Source organism: Protopterus annectens, chromosome 4.part1 (assembly GCF_019279795.1).
Source record: "Protopterus annectens isolate FY-2018-M chromosome 4.part1, PAN1.0, whole genome shotgun sequence".
NCBI classification, from domain to species: domain Eukaryota; kingdom Metazoa; phylum Chordata; order Ceratodontiformes; family Protopteridae; genus Protopterus; species Protopterus annectens.
In genome coordinates this window covers 246,405,916-246,429,652 of record NC_056734.1, presented here as the reverse complement: position 1 = coordinate 246,429,652, position 23,737 = coordinate 246,405,916, and positions in this window count along the sequence as shown.

Genomic DNA, 23,737 nt, shown 5'->3' with positions numbered 1-23,737 from the left:
TTGCATGCTATAGTTGGAAATTGAATTTCATTCTTATTTTACATTCAACTGGCAGTATTTTTGACCTGGTGGCTTTATATGGTACCCTGAATATATTAATGTACACACATGTCCTGTTTTCAGAACCTTTTACATACCATTGCCTTGAAATAAGTTTTTGTTCATAATATTACACTCTTTACCTGTGTCTAATTTACTACAAACATTTTCCTTATCATTTAAAAAGAAAAGCTTACAATCTTGTCTGAGTGTCTTTGATGCATTTTCAGAATTTGGTCTTCCAGCTGCTTTTATTTTAAGAGTACCAACAATTTATGTTCATGGTTTTTAACAGCATGAAATTTTTTTTAAAAATGTACTTTGCTTTTTTATTTATTTATTTTTTGCTCATTTTGAAAAGTGTTCCAGTAATTACATATTGTACTAAACCAAATTAAAGATGGGCAATACATTCTATTAGACTTAAAGCCATGCTTCATACATGAAGATTATATTTCATCTGCATGATATTTCTTACATCGTGCCTCTCTTCCTTGCAGTCATTACTGTTGCAACAAATACTCACTATATTTCTCAATTTTCCTTTTTTATCTCAGTCAGATTTCATCTGACACAATCCCCAGGATTCATGAAGCTTGCGCCAGGTGTAGCGTAGGTGGTATAATGCCAAATATGGACACCGAGCGATTCAGGCATGATCCAATTCCATGTGCACTACCAACGTATGCCATATCTGCGCAGCCCTTGGCACAGGAATGCTAATCACCCCATGCACAGTACTGCACCATGCAAATGAAGATACATAGCAATTCATGAAGGGGTGCAGGCATAGCGTAAGCCCACAGAAATGTAAACCAAAAAAAAGGTTTACATTTTTCCAAACAGAACATCGGAGCTATGAAAGCAGACCAGACTCATGTATTACAAAGTTAACATATGCCAATGGCTAAATATACAGCCAATGGCATAAGAAATAATGCACAACACCTAAAAAACAACATTTGTCCACAGTAACGCAAAGTACAACCGCAGGGCATGTGTGCGCAAACGGGAACACAAGGAAAATATACACATATGTCATAAAATCGCAATGTAATACAAATCATGATTTCACCATAATACTCAATGGTATGCATGGTACACCACAACTAAGCTGCAAGGGTTGCTAAGGGTCTGTGACAGTGTTCGGCACAGTAACTATGAATTAGTAGTCAATGCAATGCAAATGAGGCAAGTAATAGTGAATCGCAAACGTCCCACTGGACTAAGGATGTACCATACGGCGCAGCAGCGCTACAATACTGAGGAGTGATTTGGAGGTATACATGACATCAGCAGTGGGGTGTGCCACCGTAGCTGTAAGCACATTGGAACAATGCAAAACCGGCCTGCCCATTACTAAGCAAAGCTGCAGGATAGGGGTGGGGATGTAGGTATAGCATCGTTCAGCTGAGAGCACATATGGTGCCCAAAAGCGCAGGTGTACGCGGATGAAAATGTGCCCAAAACCCAGTAAGTGGATGCATGCGCCGCGCACCATAGCTCAAACAGGAAGGCTAGGGGAAGAAAATAAGGAAATGCCGCAGTAGGGTAATTGGAGTACAACTGAGCAATTAACACCTATTAACTCACAGTGGGTAATCGATGGCAGCTAACAAGTCTGCTCGCAGCAACCTGCAGAACAGGATAGGGGAGGTGTCGGATTGCAAAGAAAAGAGAACTGTCATAGCAGAGCAAAGCAAACCTGCAGTAGATCGGCCATAGAACACATGTCGTAAGATAAGCCAGGTTTTGGAAAGTACAAATGAATGCAGGCTGCTGGATGCATGCCAGAAAATGGGAGGGGAAACGTTAAGAAATGTTAAGGGAAGGGCAAGAGGTAATCCACGACAGCCAAATGTAATTCAACACCAAAGGCACCACAATAGCAGTACCTGTGGTAAAACACATAAGAAACCCTGTAGCTCCGATGGTACATACACACCCTATGACATCATCAGTGTTCACAGCACAATAGTATAAAGTGTGAAGGCACCTCACACACACCTGTGTACTCCCAAACACTGCACCATTGGTGTAAACAGACGGGGAACTTTTACAATGTACATGTTGGGAGCTGCCATAGCTGTGATTCATCACCATGTGTTAGAGACTGAAGGTGTTGTGGAGGATAATGGTGACAACCACAGCTGGCTCCGCAGGAGGAGAAGAGTGTTCAGACCAAGGGTAACCTACCAGGAGCTACATGATCTGGAGATAGTAGAGCATTACAGGGTGGACAGGGATATCTTACAGCAAATAGTTGAGCTGTGCCGGCCACGCCTGAGATCCAGAAACAACAGAGGGGAACCCATCCCAGTGGACACGAAGGTATATGTAAGCTTGTGAATACTAGCCACAGGTACCTTTCAAAGGCCAACTGGAGATATAATGGGGATCTCCAGTCGGCCTTTGAAAGGTACCTGTGGCTAGTATTCAAAGGCCAACTGGAGATATAATGGGGATCTCACAGGCATCAGCATCCAGGGTACTACACCAGTTCCTGGATGCTATGTTACCACATGCCAATGAGCATATATACTTCCCCTGAACTCAGGAGGAGTTGGCCAGCAATATGCGTCTCTTCCACCAGGTGGCACACTACCCGGAGGTACTGGGTGCGATAGACTGCACGCACATACATATCAAGTCTCCACCCGGTGAGCATGGTAGGCACTACATAAACTGCAAGGGATACCACTCCATCAACTGCCAGGTCGTGTGCATTATTATGGATGTGTGTGCTGGTAGAACTGGAAGATACCATGACTCCCACATCTGGCATGCCTCACAGCTGTATCAGATATTTGTCAGGGGGGACATCCCACATCGCCACCTTGTGGGGGATGCTGGCTATGCACTGGAGCCGTGGATGATGACTCCCATCAGAAATGCACACACACCCATGCAAGAATGCCATAATGAGGCACATGCACAAACCAGAATCATCATAGAGCGTGTGTTTGGGATGCTAAAATCATGGTTCCGTTGCTTGGACATATCTGGTGGAGCCTTGCAGTACTCTCCAGGCATGTGTTCCCACATATTCATAGTATGTGCCATGCTACATAATATGATCCTGCGGAAACAGCTGCAGCAGGGACATAATGGTGAAGGCCCTCACAGCCCACCGCAATTGCCAAGGCCATCACAGGCACAGAGGGATTCAGACCACGAACACCCTGTGCCAGCCCCAGTAGGCAGATGGAGGCGTGCCCAATATGCCCATGCCTTGGCAAAGAGGGAACGTATAGCACATACACTGACAGTGTAGACCCCTATGGACTGACACACCTCTCCACCTGCACACACAGTAAACTGGATGGCACACACACACGACCACCTGTAAATTGGAATGTATAGGTGACCTACTGTGTGAATCCTACATAGGCAGCCCTCAACCATTGCACACACAACAGCTATTAGAACAAGGGATGTCAACACCTGAACAGTACATGCACCTAACAGCATATGTTGATACTGTATGTATAGTTTCCTAGGTACATCGGTAGGTACATGCCCGATTGTCAGAGGCCATTCATCAGCCAAGGCAAACAGTGTCTGCTGTTGCCACCACATCGATTAACCAACTGTCCCTCAGTGGAGCAGAGCCAGTTGCGGGATCCATTTGTGTAATCACTGTTCCCCACACACTCTGCATGGCTTACCTGATGTGTTAATGAGGGGCTCCATATAATGTAATCAGGGATATAGTGGCAAAGCATGGGGAGTACCCATGACAGGTATCTGTCACCCCAGCATGCTCCACCTATGGTTGTGTGAAGGTGTAGCACATTATAGTGTGTGGCTCATTGTGACATACATTACCAATGCTGGAGCACATCCATTAAACATCACTTGGACATACCATTAATAGGTCTCATCCATATGTAAACTAATTGAGTTACACATTTGATTGCAGTATGGAGTAACAGCCATAGTACAGTCTACATACAAAACACCATAACACGTGTACAAATCCCAGATGCCAAAGTGGTAAAAGCACTGATTTTCATGCATGTTCCCAGTCCCACGTCCTGCAAGGGACATTACATAATCCCGAAGGCATGAATAATGGATGTTGGATGCAGGTCCTCAGATCAGGTTTAGCACATGTCAGTGGGATTATGCGTTGGCAAGTGCTGGTAAGTGTTGTTTAAACATGAATATATGGATATGCGCGAAACAGGGTTAAGCTTTTCTGAATATCGCGCAGATCATGGTCAACAATGCCCAGAACAGGTAAAGCTAGCATTATTCACCCCTATACTAATAGTGCCTGCTCTGAAGGGTAAAATGACCACTGCCAGGAGTAGAACACGCAATCATGTACACAATCACCTAACACTAAGCTACCCGAGATGTACCAACGGCAGGTGTATATTATGACAGGTTAAAACACAAACGTGCGGAGTCCAGGAAACAGTATACACCGACATGTACACAATGAAAGGTGTGTTCTCCCTCTCACTCTCTCTCTCTCTCTTTATATATATATATATATATATATATATATATATATATATATATATATATAATAGAAAGGGTGATAGAGAGATATAAGTTGATATATACGTATTCATCTATATCTGCAAATATATAGATAGGTCAACGACATGTACACAGCCATGGAGGTACAAATAAATAGGATACTGCCAACTATCGAATGTGTCACATACCGACACGCGTAATCACGAGGCTGAAGGACCGAAAGACCACAGTACCGGAACACTAGAACCGAGAGTAATATTATCACGATGTTAAGGGACATTTAGTTATCACTGCCGGTGCTGCGGTCCAGGTAGGTACTGTGTTCAACTGTGCTTGTGATTGCTGTAGTCTGTGTATGTGTGTGTTGAGGGTGCCGTGTGCATTTCTGTGGAACTGTAATGTGTGTGTGTGTGTTTGCATCGTGTGTCTGTTAGTGCTAACTCGGAGGTAGATCATAATGGTAGGTGTGGTCATAGCTGGCCGTAGGCATACGGTTACCACCTGTCCCACTTTAAGAGGGACAGCCCCTCCCTGGGCAGTTGTGTTCTGACAAAAAATATTAAAAAGGGCAAATGTCCGAGATTGTAGGACATAATGATGTCCCATATATTATGTAATAGTTGCATTAAATAGTTATGCCTGTATCTAAAACACGTAAATGTTACATGAAACATGAAAAGTAGCTAAAGTGCTTCAAAAAAAAGTATGTATTCAGGATAAAAGTATGTTCTATCCTGTGTACTGACCGTGGGTATGTGTCGGCCTGTAAACGCCGATGTGTATCCTGCAATGGCCATTTGAAAAGGTGGCAACCCATGCCAAAGAGATTGAGTCACCAACACAACTGCAATGAGTGCAAATATCTGTGACAGAAATACACGAGACAGCTGTCATTTAGTAACATTCCCTTACATATCGATGTATTTCCGGAGGTATTGAAGTATCAACCTCACCTGCATGCTATATAGAAACCAATTAACAATGGCTCAATGTATAAGCCCGTAACAACCATAGTTTCTCAGTCTACTAAATGATAGGTCTTCAATTAGGGAAGAAGCCCACGCACATATATGGAATATGTAGAAATGCAGTCCCCACAAACCTGTATATGCTATGTACACCCACTTACATCTTCCCCACACCCGAAATAATTGCAATACAGACTGTAATAACATCACAAATATCCACTCACACAATTACATCTGCAGAACCATTAACATACCTTGTGAGAGACACATTTGTAATGGCACCATGTGAAATCGTAGCTGTTGTATAATGGAACAGACGGCGATGTTACAGGTTTTGTTTGCAGTAGTCACTTATCAGACGGTTGAGATGACATGTACACTCACATGTAGAACCACATACTCTAGCCATCACACACAATCCATGGGGGACACAAATTCAAAATAACCATGTCTCTCCAAATAGCAGTTGCAATTCCTCACAACAAAATACATACAGGCCGTCTCCCGAAGGTAGGGCAAATGGGCAACGCCCAAGTGGAGAATTCAATTATACTCCACTGTTACCACGTAATTGGTGAATGGAGTAGCGGCACAGCTGATGTGCATGTAATAATTTACTCAGGAACTCCAATTGGCGGCAGGATACCACATGTTACAGGTATCGACGTATATAAGGATGCCTTGCCATACATTCAAACTGTAAGCTCATACCATAGAACCATTTAAACAGGAAAGGTGTAAGAGAGATATTTACGAAGACTCAGAAACAAAGTATGTAGAACACTCAGTATGTCAGTGTATGTAGAGCCTGTTTTGTAGTAATTAAAGCGTACGCAATGCATAAAGTGGGAAAAGGTATTATGTAGTGATGTCTTGTTGAGCATAGTAACGCTTGTAGAAATTGTGTGTCATGCTGTGGGCCACAAGGTAAACATCACATGCACCACAAGGGATGCTACATGAGGGCTTTAAACACAATTCCACACCACCCGCCATCAGTGGTAGGGTTTGTCCAACAAGTACGTGCCATAGCAGGGGATAGTATATGTTGATATACTGTCACAGTAGGCATGTGTAGGGGCATATAATGAGAATAACATGCCTAAGGTGGTCCTGCTGTGCAAGTATGCTTTGCATTATGGGATAATGTTTAAAATATGTGCAATGTACAGTATTGTAGGTAGATATGTCAGATATTTTACACAGCATAACTGTTATATCATGCAAACAAAGGGTATCGTCTATTGGTATGTACAATACTCAATAACAGGATACATATGGCTTGTAGTCATGGGACACTGTAACAGCATGATAGCTAACTGAAATGTGTCGTACATGAGTAGGTACCCCAGTTAAGTGTGGGGTAGTGTCATTCTCACATCAGTAGTACCTGTCTGAACCCTACTGTCCAGTACACCAAGAAATGAGGGCCCGTAACCGTGGCGTATGTTGTTGAATCCATAGCAAGTTACAATGTGTATAGCAGTTCTGGCCACAGTTAGTTGCACGTGGATCACCTCTGATGCATTGTGCTAAGGAACCAGCCTGGAGGTGTGTACATCCTTGTGAAATATGGACACACCTCCACCGTGGGTGTTCCGGTCCTGGTTACATGACTGAAAGGTGTGGTCTGCGTGTAACCTGTCAGTGCAGGTGTGCTCTCCATAGCCTAGAGGCAGGTCCCAGTCACTGCAGAGATATCAAAGTGGTCCATTATAAGGAGTGCCTTGCCTGAGTGCATTAGAGATGAAGATGTCAAGCATTGAGTAACAGTACCCCAGGTTTTGCTTGCCTGTTCCTGTTCTGGTGGTGAATGTTATTAGAAACTGTCCAAGACAGGCAGTATAGGAGCAGCAAGAGCCTTATATGTTATCTGTAATCCCAGGGCCGACAGGTGCAGGTCATCTGTGCCAAAGCATCATGTTTCGTTGACCATGTCATTCAAAGCAGACAGATACTGGATGCCTGTGGAATGACAGCAGAAGCATAGGCAACTGTTGAAGTGAATCATTCAGTCATTGTACAGTGGTATCAGTCTGGATGAATGCAGAATGCTTCTCAGGGCTTGGGCGATACCTTCTGGGCTACAAGACCGGAGAGCTATTGCATGTCCCTGTACATGTAGTCCAGGAAGTTACATCTCAGGGCAGTCACACTAACATGGAGAATGACAGTCAAATCATACCTGGTGAGGTGTGGCATGGGTGCATAGGTTATGTTGCAGATCCTGTTACCCAACAGCCAGATGTAAGCGACTATCGCCTTGTGTAGCCTGCTGAGTGGGACATCAGTGTGACTGCCTACAGAGTCACCTATGACCGGTGTGTTGGGTATGTTATGACACCCTATCAGCTGTAGTTGATGTGCACACATGAGTCTGTGGGCTATAAGTAATTGGTGTTGTGTTTGATGATGGGGCTGCCTCTGTTGCCTACACAGAGAGTATGGAGCGGTTCTGTAAATGTTGTAGTCATACTATGTGTGGCCTGTGGTGGTGGGGATCTAGTGAGACTATGTGATGAGTGGGGTGTGTTTCAAATGTTAAACATCCCCATATGAATGTCAGGTTCAGTCTGGGTTGGTGAGAGCATTACCCCCAGCATGGCTACATATGTGCATCTCCCACAGGCTGTAGTGTCGTATGTTGGGAGGTGAGCATTGACTGTGTACATGAGATAATTGCTCTATTGCCTCATGTTTGCCATATTCATCATATAGACAGGCAATAACACTGGTAAGTGACACTTGGACATGCCTGTATATTCAACCATGTCTCACAAGATATGTGAGTTACGTGTGTAGAACAGCTGTTGTACTGTAAGCAAGCTGGAAATGTAAGGACAGACAGTGTACCTGTAAGAAATGAGTTGGAATGTGTGCTATAGTAATTAGTAGCTCATTAAGTGCTTACATGTTCTGAACAAGTGCTGAGCATGAATATGCAATACAGATAGGGTGTTGGATAATATAAACCCACTGCAACCCACAAGCGGAGACACCAGTCATAATTGGAGGTACTGCACTATTACCCTGCTGAGTATGGTCTGCAAGTCTATGAACCTTTATCAACATAGATGTTAGCAGTACAGATGTAGATGACAGTATGGATGATTTCACACTGCAGAGCATACCTGTGACAGGTCATAGGACATCACCCATACTGTGTTCCAGCTACACTGAGTATACTAGATGTACCTTCGTATGTCACAGGAGTGGTCTACCAGTGGCCTGTTGACAGAAGCAACACTACAAAAGGTGTCTGAGTGACATGTGCACACCACACCAGTGGCAGCTACAGTACAACAGGGTAAAAGTTTTGTACTCCCCCCTCATTGTAGCCCATACCACACAGACAAATAGGAGGCATCTGCATATGTAAAGATGTGAATGACCATGACCTAGGAGCAATAGCTGTCTCAGTGTTGTGGACAACATACAGAATGGGCTTTGTGGGTGAGGTGCATGACATATGTGCACAATCTGACAGCTGATAATAGCATTTTCACCGCTAGGTGAATAACCCTGTACCCATTAACTACCACCTAGGCAGCAGTCAACATTATGGACACTGTGTGTAAGGGATGGTGCATCTCCCTGATCTGGTGATGTCTCCAGGCCTATTAGGTAGTCATACGAGGCACCCATGTCATGACAGGGTTCCATCCATGAGCATGGAGATTATTGGACAGGCATACTCAGCACTCGGGTGATCAATATCGGATCACATATCACCTTTCAGGGGTATTGGCCATGCGTGGATGGGCGATACCAGCCTTCACAATCCTCACCTCCACTATGCAGCATGCTGGCTACCTTGCATAAAGACATGTGCTACACTGTGATGTTGGACATGCTACACGTACATATCCTGATCTGAAAGACATACATCATGGACAGCCACCATCCTACTACAATGATCGCCACATGCTGGACAGATCCCTGTGCCATACATGTTACATACTCCTGCCATACCATGCAACCCTGTCCATCAAAGCTGCACATGTCATCTCTGTCAAACATGGTGCGATGACCGCATGGTAGACGTATCATTAACTGTCTGGATCAGTAATGTGGCACTGATGCACCTGGCGGTGGCAAAATGGCTGTTGGATACAGCTAGAAAACCTTGCCTATACATGCTATGGTTGATAACCATCCCTGCGAATAATGTCCGGCTAGCCATTGTCCCATGTGTATCACATGTGCAACACAGGCGATACGTGGCAGGATGTTGAACTGCTGTACAGTGCCGTGTAGATGTATATGGCAAAACACATGCATGTTAAGGTTTCCGTGTGCATGTGTGCATTGTCACTGCTCATGTCCATTAAGGCAGTGTATGTGTTGATATGTGACATATACACAGCATCAAGGTCAACAGCATTACTGTGGACACATCCAGGCATGTGCTGATAGGTAAGAACACCAGTACAGGCAAAGAGACATGCCCACATCAAAACAGCATTCACATCAAGTATGAGCAATGTAATGAGGTGACACACATATATGGTGATGATATCCAATGCACAACGGGTGTTACATGTGTGTGATACAAACATGTCAGTCGTGTCAGTGTCATGACGATTTGCAAAGATAACTGTTCATATGTACTAGATTTAATACAAATGTATGTGCAGCTGTATCTCTGTACATCTCTGTGATACTGTGACCTGTCTCCATCATTATGTCTTCCAGATAATGCCTCGTTCATGCCTGCCAGCATATAGCCGCCTGGAGGATGATGCCCTCATCCCGTACCTCCATGATAACTATGAGGTGTTGTTCAGCCATATGCCACAGCATGCCCAGCAGCATGATGACCTGTGGCAGGAACTATGCAGGGGGGTTAATGATGTGGGTGGCCATAACCGTACCTACCAGCAGGTGCGCAGACACTGCATGGACCTGATACGACATGCAAAACAGCGTGCCAATGCAATCGGTAGGGAACAAGGTGAAACAAGTGGTGGGCCACCAACCCAGCCCCCACTCACACACACCGAGGAGCTACTGGCCAGCCTGGGGACACCCTCAGAACAGCATCCACAAACACTAGCTGCCATCGTGGAGGTGGGTGTCTCCCAACCACTGAGTTTGGAGTTGCCTGGTAAGTCACTACTGCACATATGACTATTATATCCCATTTAGTTACATGTGTCACTGTACAATATGTAATGTAACATCATATGCAAGGTATGTTTACACACATGCCACATACTATAGTTTGCTACCCTGTGTATGCACACATGTGCATACTATATGCTATTGTACAGGCGAATGTGCTAACATGCACAGTGCACCCTGTACCTGTCATACAGTCATGGATAATGTTCAAACTGCTATGTCACCCCTATACAGGTACCTCTGGCATGCCGCACAGACATCAGTCTGTTGCAGGTGAGACAGTTATCAGTATCAGGCATGTTAATGCATATATCTATTCGTCATGTGGCCAGTTAACACATGTACACATAATGTATGGTCCAGTCATGATATACAGGTCGCATCTGTCATCAAGCACACTGGCTACCCATGTGCAATATATACAGACTAAATGAAACACCAGCATGAAACCACAGTATCTGTCATTGCTAGATTTGTGGACAGCTATGCATACAACGGTGGAGTTGTTGTTCAATGTAGGCATATGTGCTATACATTGGAACAACACATGTGTGGTATGCAAACAGTACCACACAGTGAGCTGGGATGTGGGCAGCCCACAGGATTTACCATTGTGTAATATGCCCCTGCAATGGGTGCACACATTGTGATGTGCCATCTGACAAGTCCCAGACATGTAGTGTTCCGGCTGCAATATTGTCTCACTATCCCATAATACATACCCCACATACCAAACATACAACCCTTTGTCTGCATAACCCTGTGGACAGTAACGTATCTGACATCTATGGGTGTATGTCATATGGGGCAACACAGACATGTGAGATAGACAGCCATCACAAACATTTGGCCAACACATGTTCACACATGGCCATGGAGGATGGCCAGAGACATGTAGCCACACAGTAGATGTGATGTGTATACACCCTGTTGCACATTGTCCACACATGGTCCAAATATAGCCTTTGTTGAATGGTTATCTAGTTGATGTGGAACACTGGACATCCTAAAAGCCTGTGCACAGCTTGTGGAGGTGTCACTTAATTCGACCATATAAGATGTGTTGAACATCATGACTGTGTCATAGCATGACAGTAGTCACCTGTACAGCTTCCACAGGCATAGACACTACATCAGGCCACAGATACCGTACATTTCCCTTGCTGCTGTTGGACATCACTGTCAGCCGTGCACCTCGTGTGTGTGGTACATAAATGTCATGTGGGACATGGTGTATTGACAAGTCTGCCATGTGTGGACATGGTTGCCAGGCAGCTAAGACATGTTAGTAGTTGTGCAGGGGTGTCATTCGTAGGTCTTCCAGTGACCTGTCATATGACACAACATGGTTTGGTGTGTATACACCTCAGCGACGTGGGTCACAATTCACAGTAGTTATGTCATGTTTTTGCACGCAGTCATGGCTATGCACTGTGTGTGTATTACACACTGTATAGCAATATAGGCACCTCATGATGCCATACAATGGCACAGTGTCTGTACTTCACAATGTATAGCAATGTAGACACCTCATACTATCCTTCAATGCTCATGCACATCTGCTAAAAGTGCTTTCTATCTGTAGGGCATACAGACAACACTGCAATGTGATACCCATTACACCGCTGTACATGTGTCAGGACACCAGTGTGTCAGACATGTATGCATGTCAATGCACACATCAGCAGATTACATGTCATACTACATGTCAATGTCAAGGTCACATCAGCCATATGTACTGTTAACCTGTGCTGGTCCACATGGTGTATCACAGGGATGTACGATTACTACCATGATTGTGTGAACTGCATGGCTTCTGATATGATACCTGCTTGCTGTTGTGTGCAACCCAGGGAGGTATGATAACTACCACTATTAATGTCTGAGCTGCATGCCGTCTGCTGTATCACATGCATGCTGCATGCCTTCTGTCAAATCACATGCATGGTGAGTCACTGAGTCAGTGAGTCAGTGTGTCTGTGTGTCTGTGTGCCTATTGTAATGAGTTTTTCTTTGCATTCACAGGTGATGTAGGTGTGTTACCCTCCTGCGGTCCATCTGATGTTAGTGTCCCCACAGATACTAGCAGTGATGAACATATGCATGAGGTACAGGCAGGGTTGTCAGGGGCTGAATCTGTGTCAATGGCTGCCATCCCAGCTATGTCCCCCACTTCCCTGCACAGAGTACTCATGCCAACACATACCCCATCACCAGTGGCCATAGAGGAAGGACAGTCAGCATGTGTTAGCTTGGAACAGGAATGTGTGGTGGCTACAGAAGGTGTATCTCCACACCATGGTGTCAGTATAATGACTGCAGATGTGCCATACAGGCATGTGGCCAGTGCTGCTCGTAGGAGGACCTCTGGCAGACATGCACCTAGAGGACAGAGCGCAGCAGCTGGTGTCACCAGCCGCATGTTCCAGACTGTAATGGTGGCACAGGCACATGCTGAATGACAGAACACAGAAGGGCAGCAGCTTCAGAGGGCTGCTATCCGTTCTTTAAACAACATCCAGGCATTCGCAAATGCTCAACAGCAGATCGCTGATGTTCTGGACAGGCGATTGGGTGACATGGTTGGAATCCTTGACCGTGTAATGGCAATCCGCGAGTGTGAGCTGTCTGTGCTGGAACATCTGGTAGGAGTGAGGCGCAGGCCATGTGGACGTAGGCCAGCTACACCACCTGGCGCAGGTCAACGTGAACGAGCCACCTCACATGCCCGCTCCCACAGTGCCAGTAGCAGTTGCAGTGCAGTTGGTGCTGCACTGTCCACACCAGGACACAGCAGGCCACATGGACATGGCTCTGGATGTTCCCAGCAGGGACACGGTTCCAGTGGACATGTGTCATCGGACAGTAGCCAATCTGCACCTCTGCCTGGTAGTGCCCGTGCAACCCCTGGCAGGCACAGGTCACATGGCCATGGCCGGACACAGTGAGCTGTACATCCTATTCTGTACAATCTGGAGCTGTCAATAATACCCCTGTGTAGGCTGGACACATGGCAGAACTGTGTGCACACATACATGCACACAGCAGAAACATCTGTAGGGCAGCGCAACACCCACATGCATAATGACCACACATGTCCAATCAGATCACTGGCCCTAACCCACACAAATGATGTCATCCACTGGTGCAGCCTATGACCCTGGCAAATATTATCACCCTGTGCATATGATGATGCCTGTGCCGCATCCCTGTCATCCACATCATCGGTGCAGGGACATGCTCATATGGTCTAATTCACATGGTGAACAGAATAATGAGAAGTGTATATTACATTTGTTGTGTACTGTTGACATGCACCAGACATACCATGTAGTAAAGGTTTAGAATGCATTGTTATATGTTCACAGTATGTGTCTTGGTAACAACAGTAACAGCATGTTGGTAATGATGCCCTGCTTCCCTCCTTAAGTTCTACTTGCATGTGCCAATAAGTAGCAGTGTTTACAGTTTCCCATGTGTAAATGTGGAGTACACACAGGCATGTATGGCAATACCAGCATGCTATACGTAGCCTCAACTTCACTGTTAGAAAGGCTACCATTCCACGGATGTCCACACATCTACTGATCCAGAAGCATGTGAGCTGTTTAATAGGCTACAGTGGCTAGAGACGTGACATCCATACCGGGTCACATCACAGGTATGGTGACATGGTGCGGGGGGTTCACACAGCGGTCTGGCTGATGTCAAAGTTAGAGGCCAGTTGATAGCATGAGGCCTCACTGTGTAGCAGTAATACACTGTCACATTACAGGATGAGAACACGCACAGACATACACAGAAACACACAGTAACATGACCACACTCACGGGGTAACAACACTGTAAAGCACACTTGATAGTTTTGAGGTGAGGAATTCTGCCTATGTGGTAATCACCTTCACAGTACTGTGCACCCACATGACGCGACACAGAGAATGAACATGTACAGGTAACCAGTAAGGCTGAGACCGATGGCATCAACAGGGTAGTAGACTGCATCACCATGAGGGGTTAGGGATCCTGTCTGTTCTGTATGGTAGCATACACCCTTACTCCATGCACCAAACAGCCATACATACATACACACACACACACACACACACACACACACACACACACACACACACACACACACACACACACACACACACTGTGGAGTCCAAAAATGTCATTCACATACAGATAGCTGACATGTGTGTGATACACACACCACCCCTGCCTACGTCTTGCTTTCTACACTGCAGTATGTACAGATCTCTACAACAGTGTACAGGGGTGTGTAACAATTGGGATGTATTCCCCACCATACTTCGCATATATGGTCACACAAGCAAACACACATGGCAGTACTGTGAATCATACACCTGCTATATGATGATACGTCTGACAGACATGCAGCTGTATTGGCTGCATTATGTGTACCAATGCTACCTTCGGCAATTGTGCTGCTATATGCACACGGGAGGATGTAAGTGTTACAGGTGTCAAGTGATGTACAGTCAGTAACACCCTGACCGCTGTGCAGGTTGTATGTCTTCACCTTCAAGTAACAGTAACATAGCGTACTATTTGCACATGTAATGGTAGGACGGCTTGTGACACACCTGTGAGCTGTCTTCAGCAAACATCCATATGCAAAGGTGGACCACCACTTTATGTACACACATCCATCAATACCTGATGTACATCCTACCATACTGTCAGTATTTCACCATATACAGGTGTCAATGATGGGGCTGCATTGCAACTGCATGTTGTAGTTAGACACAGATGAACGACATACATCAGCTACTGCACATGCATGGTAGCTGCATGCACACCACTACATGTACATGTGTGTTGGTCCTACATTCCTGTCATGTAGCCATGTTTGTATGCATTGCAATTGGTGGACATGGTGTGATGACATACATGACACATGGATTGTTGTATGATATGTTGGTTGTCATGGGTAACTAGTACAGAGGGAATGTTACCTCAGTCAACATTGCTACCTTATGTACTGTTAGCATTCATCAGCCATGGACCTATCTTCCATGTGCATGTGTGTGATTGCTGTAGCCACTTGTCTGCACAGAGGACAGCAAAAGCTATGCTATGTACATATGCATTGTGTGTGTGGGGGCCATGTACATATCCACTGCGATTACATGTATGTCATATCCAACATGAGTGTTTTCTGGTGTACAGCGACAGTCATCTGTTACAGCTGTGTAAGACCCAGGGCCCCTGTTATGTGTAGAGCCGACCTGGTTATGAACTGTGGTATCATTGCATTGCATACCACATGATGAAACCCTGTCAGTACATGTGTAGTCTGCACAGTTGCTGTAGACCTATGTACAGTCCACTGGTCATGAGTATCATGGTGGTGTAGTAATGTATGGATGTGTGTTGTTGGTCCAAGGACATGGTGATGTCCGAGGGCTCCATAGTAGACTGCGGCATTTACCACTGTGATCTGCACCTGAGACATCTGTGATGGCTCTTGAGTGTGTACTGGTCAGTACATGTGAGTGGCCTTCATGTACTTGGGGACAGTAACACCTGGAGTGGCCCATCATGGTCTTATGGCCCACATATCTGTATCTGAGATATACGGTGGTAGTGCTATTGCGCGCAACTGTACCATATGCCAGGTGTTCCTCACTGCAGAGATGTCCTTATTCCCCATTGTTGGATCTGGATTGTCAGCTGTGATCACGAACACTACACAGCTAGCACTGATGACCGGTGTCAGATGTGTGTAGTGCAGCATTCATGCTAACAATGTTCACTATCGACACACTGTGCCCGTCCGTGTTTAGAATCCATGTGCATACAAGACAGCCCTTTGCTACTACTAAGTGTGTGAGCATGCCCAGTACACCATTGTGTAGATGGACACACAGTACATTCCAAACTGTGCCCTTCCATGTTTAGAATCCATGTGCATACAAGACAGCCCTTCACTACTACTAAGTGGGTGAGCATGCCCAGCACGCCATTGTGTAGATGGACACACAGTACATTCCAAACTGTGCCCTTCCATGTTTAGAATCCGTGTGCATACAAGACAGCCCTTCGCTACTACTAAGTGTGTGAGCATGCCCAGTACGCCGTTGTGTAGATGGACATACAGTACATTCCAAACTGTGCCCTTCCGTGTTTAGAATCCGTGTGCATAGAAGACAGCCCTTCGCTACTGCTAAGTGTGTTAGCATGCCCAGTATGCCGTTGTGTAGATGGACACACAGTACATTTCAAATGGACGTGTGCTACTAAGTGTGTGAGCATGCCCAGTGACACCTTGTGTCGGTTATGTGCCTCTGTGTATGGGCATGACCATTGAAATCCTGTATAGCGATAGTGGTCATCCAGGTGACAGATGTCCATACCCCACGTCAGGATGGATTCCTACATTGAACACACTGGGACTGTCTTGAAGGGTGTACTGTCTGTGGCACATCTCGTATCCATATAGTGTTGTAATAGTGCTCCGTAGATAGGCAGTTGTCCCGCTCACCCCACTGCCGTGTGTTTGTCTACGTCTACCTTGGGACAGTAATATGCTTTTAGACTGCTCACTCTCCATACATTTCCTATCGGCGTCTTTGCCTTTGCTGATGATGTCATCCACCTAGAAGTATGCCTCTGGGAGTGCTGTGTTCCAGTAATCTCGGTAGCGCATTCTGTAACTGTGGAATGCTGTAGTGTGATAAGGTAGTTAGGTGTATGTTCGACTCCCAGCCCTGCCAAGTGTGTGTGTGTGTGTGTGTGTGTGTGTGTGTGTGTGTGTGTGTGTGTGTGTGTTTCCAGCTGCCTGGGGACAGAGTAATGCTTTTAGACAGCTCACTCTCCATACATTCCTTATCAGCGTCTTTGCCTTTGCTGATGATGTCATCCACCTAGAAGTATGCCTCTGGGAGTGCTGTGTTCCAGTAATCTCAGTAGCGCATTCTGTAACTGCGTAATGCTGTAGTGTGATAAGGTAGTTAGGTGTATGTTCAACTCCCGGCCCTGCTAAGTGTGTGTGTGTGTGTGTGTGTGTGTGTGTGTGTGTGTGTGTGTGTGTGTGTGTGTGTGTGTGTGTGTGCTTCCAGCTGCCTGTGGACAGAGTAAGGCTTTTAGATGGCTTATTCTCCCTACATTCCCTATCAGCATCTTTGCCTTTGCTAATGGTGTCATCCACCTAGAAGTATGTCTCTGGGAGTGCTGTGTTCCAGTAATCTTGATAGCGCATTCTGTAACTGCGTAATGCTGTAGTGTGATAAGGTAGTTAGGTGTATGTTCAAATCCCAGCCCTGCCAAGTGTGTGTGTGTGTGTGTGTGTGTGTGTGTGTGTGTGTGTGTTTCCAGCTGCCTCGGGACAGAGTAATGCTTTGAGACGGCTCACTCTCCATACATTCCCTATCGGCGTCTTTGCCTTTGCTGATGATGTCATCCACCTAGAAGTATGCCTCTGGGAGTACTGTGTTCTAGTAATCTTGGTAGCGCATTCTGTAACTGCATAATGTTGTAGTGTGATAAGGTAGTTAGGTGTATGTTCTACTCCCGGCCCTGCCAAGTGTGTGTGTGTGTGTTTCCAGCTGCCTGGGGACAGAGTAATGCTTTGAGATGGCTCACTCTCCATACATTCCCTATCGGCGTCTTTGTCTTTGCTGATGATGTCATCCACCTAGAAGTATGCCTCTGGGTGTGCGGTGATGCTGAAACTCGGTAGCGCTTTCTGTTACTGCAATAATGCTGTAGTGGACTAGACAGGTAGGTGCTCGATTCCAAGGCATGGCAGGTGTGTGTGTTTGGCAGTTATACCCTATGTGTTGGTATCTGTGGGTGGCTAGCTGCGGGATGTGTTCAGTGTGTTTTATTGCTGACCTATACAGTGTCCACAGCCCACATATTCTGCCAAGAAACTGGGTTGTCAACACATACATTCACCAATAGGTCTGGTGAGTAAATGTCAGCAGCCCTACTCTTACCCTTAATACAGTCTGACCTGTGTGATGCAACAGAACATACATGCCTTGATAGTAACAACACTACATGATGCAGGTGGCACATGTAGTTTCCTTTTCATGCCTGTGTAATTCTTTGCTGTCATGTGGTCCGCTGTTGTGATATAAATGCAACATCTACATATGTGTGTACATGTATATGTGTGTATGTATATCTATGTATATATTTATACAAATAATATATATGATATATGTAGATATAGAGATAGACATAGATATAAACACATATGTCTGAGGACATCAGCACTATTGAATGTTTGTGCCAGATGATCTGTACGTGATAACCTGGGATGTATGTATATCTGCCATGGCGTAGTGGTAATGCACATCATCTGTTGTGTGCAGGGACCCGGGTTGTAGTCGTGTAGAGACTGGTTATTTTGTTGCTGGGAAGACCATGGGACATCGAATATGGTGATAGTAAGGCACCTGTTACCAGTTGTGTACGGATCTGAGCGACACTAAGCAGTAGTTATTAATTTGGAGGTTCGGTATGGGTCATATAACTATTCATTAGAAGGCTATACTATGCAGATGAGGTTGACAATAGTGTATCCCATTTATCCCCAGGGTGTAATGCAGATACATGGAGTGTATGTGTGTAGTTAGCCGGGTGCAGGGCTCGAATATAGTTGACAGCATGGGAGGGGGGTCAGGCATACTGTACATACATTGCAGAACTGTGCCTCAGGAGTGCTCCTGCCTTAGCACACCTAAGCTATGGGTGTATCTATACCTGCTTGGTGACATTGGGAGGGACAACAGCAGTGGTGGGGTTGTCAGGGTGTACAGGCTGCACAAACAGGTGATGATCAGCACAATCAGCAGATGACATGGCCAGCCCGCACCTGAACAGTACGGTAATGTGAGCAAGCATCATACACACAGGTTTCTTCCGCACTCTACACCACCAGTGTATACCTGCGGGGACATTTCACGACACAGTCCAACCAAATGAAAAGGGCTGCAGCAGGCAATATAGACCAACATGTGCAGGAGGCTGAGGGCAGTGAGGATGTGTATGCTGCTGAACATCCATTACTGGGGATGACATAAGACTTGACCCAGGGTGGCTTACCAGGGGCTACATGAGCTGGGGATGGTGGAGCACTATGGGGTGGACAGAGACCTCCTACAGCAGCTTGTTGACCTGTGTCTGCCACACCTGACACATCAAACAGGCCGAGGGAAACCCATCACAGTGGATACCACGGTATGTGTTGGACTGGGTATACTAGCCACAGGTACCTCACACGGCACAACTGGGAATATCATGGGGATCTCACAGGCATCTGCATCCAGAGTATTGCGCCAGTTCACAGACGCCATGTCAACACATGCTAGTGAGCACGTACATGTCCTCAACACACGTGATTATTAGACCAGCAATATGCATCTCTTCAACCACATGGATGACTACCCTGGGGTACTGGGTGCTATAGCCTGCACACACATATGCATCAAAGCACCACCTGGTGAGCGGGGTAGGGCCTACAGTCACTGCAGGGGCATACCCTCCAGCATCTAGGCCATATGCGATGGCCAGGGCATTAGACTGAATGTGTGTGCTGTCTGCCCTGGAAGCTATGATGATTCCGATATATGGCTTCTGACACAGCTGTACCACACCTTTGCCAATATGGACATCCCCTACAGTGTCCTAGTGGGGGATGCTGGGTAACCACTGGTGTCGTGGCTGATGACACCCAGCAGCAATGCACACACACCTGAACACTCACACCATAATAAGGTGGATGCACAGGCAAGACATGTAATTGAGCATGTGTTTGGGATGCTCAGTTCATAGTTCTGGTATTTGGACACATCCGGTGGAGCCCTACAGTATTCACTAGCTACATGCACACAATTTGTTATGGTATTTGCTATGCTACACATTCTGATCCTGCAGTAACAGTTGCTGCAGGAACAGCATGGGGCAGGGCCACACGGCCCAACACCACTGCCAAGGCCTGTACAGGCACAGTGTGACTTGGCGAAGGAACTGCCTGAGCAGGGCCCAGTCGGCAAAAGGCCGTGGACAGTATGACCTGCTCTTGGCAAAGTGGCAACACAAGGCATATGCATTGACACAGTAGGTACCCATGGATGTCCCCTCTCTGACCCGCACACAGTACAATGGATGCCAAACATGACACCACCTGTGCTCAGCCATGTATAGGAGGTGCACTGTGTGCATCCGACATAGGCAGCCGTCCAGCACCATCCTCAGGTCCAGAACACCCCCAGGGTACGTCTATCGACCTAAAAATTGGCAGTTGCATTAGAATGTGTATTTACCCATTGCTATGGTATGCATGTGAGAATACAAGAGACTTTGGTGGCCGAATGTTAGGGCAGCAGACAGTACACGTCCATAGTGGCACCATGAAATCTGTAGCACATACGGGGGTCACAATGGTAGCCAGTAGTACACAGGGTGTCCTAACCCACTCCATGCAGCTGGACAGGTGTGGACCAATACAGGCAAATGATATACAATGGCCTATGGATATGCCCAATGAATGACCCCAACCCCCAAAGACACACACAGACTACAGCAGGCCAGGCGGTTTGATGTAGGTTGTGAAAGCTAGGACGTCCAACACCACTTTGCTGGTATTTAATGCTGGGATCTGACATACACTGGTATCCCTCCAGCCGGCAATTTAGGTAGGTCCACAAACTGACGTGGAGCACCTGGCATATCAGTACAGTAGTGGCAGATGTGTACAACTGTCAGCTGTGCCCCCCATCCAACCTACACATGTGAGAGTCATGTACGCCACCCACAGTGCTGTGTAGCACTGTGGATGTGGTTGGATGTCCCCGCACACTATACAGACATGTAGCAACTGTCAATGCCACATGACCATTAGCTACCCTGAAAACACAGCATGACACCTGTCTGTGTAGAGCAGAGGGGTAGTCAACACAGTACTGACTATCTGAACATGTGACACATGCGATACAGTTGTCCATACTTGGCATGTTCACACACATGACGGTATGACGGTAATGTCGGTCGACAACATGCGTAACAGTCATACTGGGCATGCTCACAAACTGACACATAGGATGGCCAGGCATGCATACACCAGTGGTCCGGACATATCTGCCAGTACATTGCTATACTGTTGGATGACTGCGTTGCATGATGTGTGTGTGGTCTATTGTCTGTACATATGCCATGGTCTATTGTTAATTCACATGAGCTATGTGCGCACGGTACTGCTACCAACACGTGAATAGGGCGGTTCTTTGTTTGAGGACAGACCGACGCATTTGGATACGGACTGCGTAAGGCACATTCCAGCAGGGGGGAACAGTTGTGCGTGGGTTTGCACAGTGTTAAAGACTGCTGATCTCTGGTTACAGCACCTTTTACCTGTTTAGACTCTACATTTCTTTGACAGTGCATTACTGCATACTGGTAGACAAACACGCTTACAACAGCTCGCTCACCAACATTTCTGCTTACATTTGTCACTCACGCTGGGTGTGTGCGATCCCTTGTGATGCGAATTACATCGGACAACATGACTACAGTATCGGGTATGTCTAACCATTTGGCAACGGCAGGCATTCGACTGTACGGACTCGGCAGCCTGTCCAGTGACGTAATCATATTATATGCATGTTCCTCATATGATCTGCTCCCATCTGCCTGATACATGGGAACCAATACTCTGCAATGTTGACATGTGAATATGATTTTGTTAATGCAGCTGTCCGGCGAGTCATGCTACCGCATACCTACTGTACGTTTTCCACCTTTCAGATTGCACGACGGGAGACTGTAGGAATAACACCTTTCCCACTTTGCATAGGACAGTCCCTCATTAGTCATATGTAATGCGACGATACTCTAGCCATTGCAACTGTCTTGATTAGGGGACATTCTCATATTCTACGTGTCTGTAGTGGTTGCTTGTTACAGGTCTTGTATACCTGACACGTCGATATGTTATATGTAGTAGCATAAGCAACTTTACAGCTGCTAGACTACGCTTTGAATTCTGCTGATATGTATATTGCTGTACTATGCATGGCTGTAGGTATGTTCTGCCCTAGTACGTCTGACATTTCTACAGAGCAGGTCCCATTTTGGCCATTCAGAATGGTAGCGGCCCTATAGATCCTATATGTAGAGCTATCACGTGTCAAGGCAACACATACCCACAGCCTGTTGTAAACTGACTACTTCCACGGTTTGCATACGTTAAGGTTATTCTTGTAGCATTATAATTGCTAATACTGTTTCCTATTACATGTAGCTGTTTCTGATACAACAAATTAATTTCTGACACCACTACATACAATATATGGCCTCCTTTCCCAAACTCACAGGCCATGTGCCATAACATTAATTTTGCAGGACACAACTGCCCAGACGGGTGTGTCACTCAAAGGCGTACGGGTGTGGAACCTCATCTATTATGCTATCATCTACCTGAGGTGGTCATCAAATTATGCACTTTCCATCACTAGCAGACCTCACATACCAATGGGGGAGAATTAACACTGTATCAGGAACACTGCATAACACCCTGTGGGACACATTTAGATGATTAGTTCTATTAACCAGACACATTGACAGTCACAGAGCATATGTATTCATTCACGTTTGTCGAGGTACATGCAGTTTATGACTCATACATGTCCTCTGTCATTACCTATATTCAGCCACCTGTCCACCTAATATCACTAGTTCTGGAAGTGTTTATTTGGACTATGTTACATTCTGATTCATAACTATGGACCTCCATGTTAATCGGGTACACAGCAATGAATTGGTCTCTATGTATTCCCCCCGATGGTTTACAGAATATCCGGTAGATGTGCTCTTCAGGTTTGGGATGTATAGGCGTCTGCTATGCCCACATAGGAATATTAATGACTTCCACTGGGTGGGCCTACAACATCTCTGCCAATCAGCACCTGCACACTTAAGCCCATTATTGCATACCCATGGTCCACCTACCTGGCACCCCTCTACAGCACTCATGACATACACTTACTGTGAGCGCAGCTGGGGTATGAGCACACCCCTACACATTGCCCACTCTCCCCGTCTCGGGACACGTCGTATGTTTTGTCAACCCATGTATTATCACAT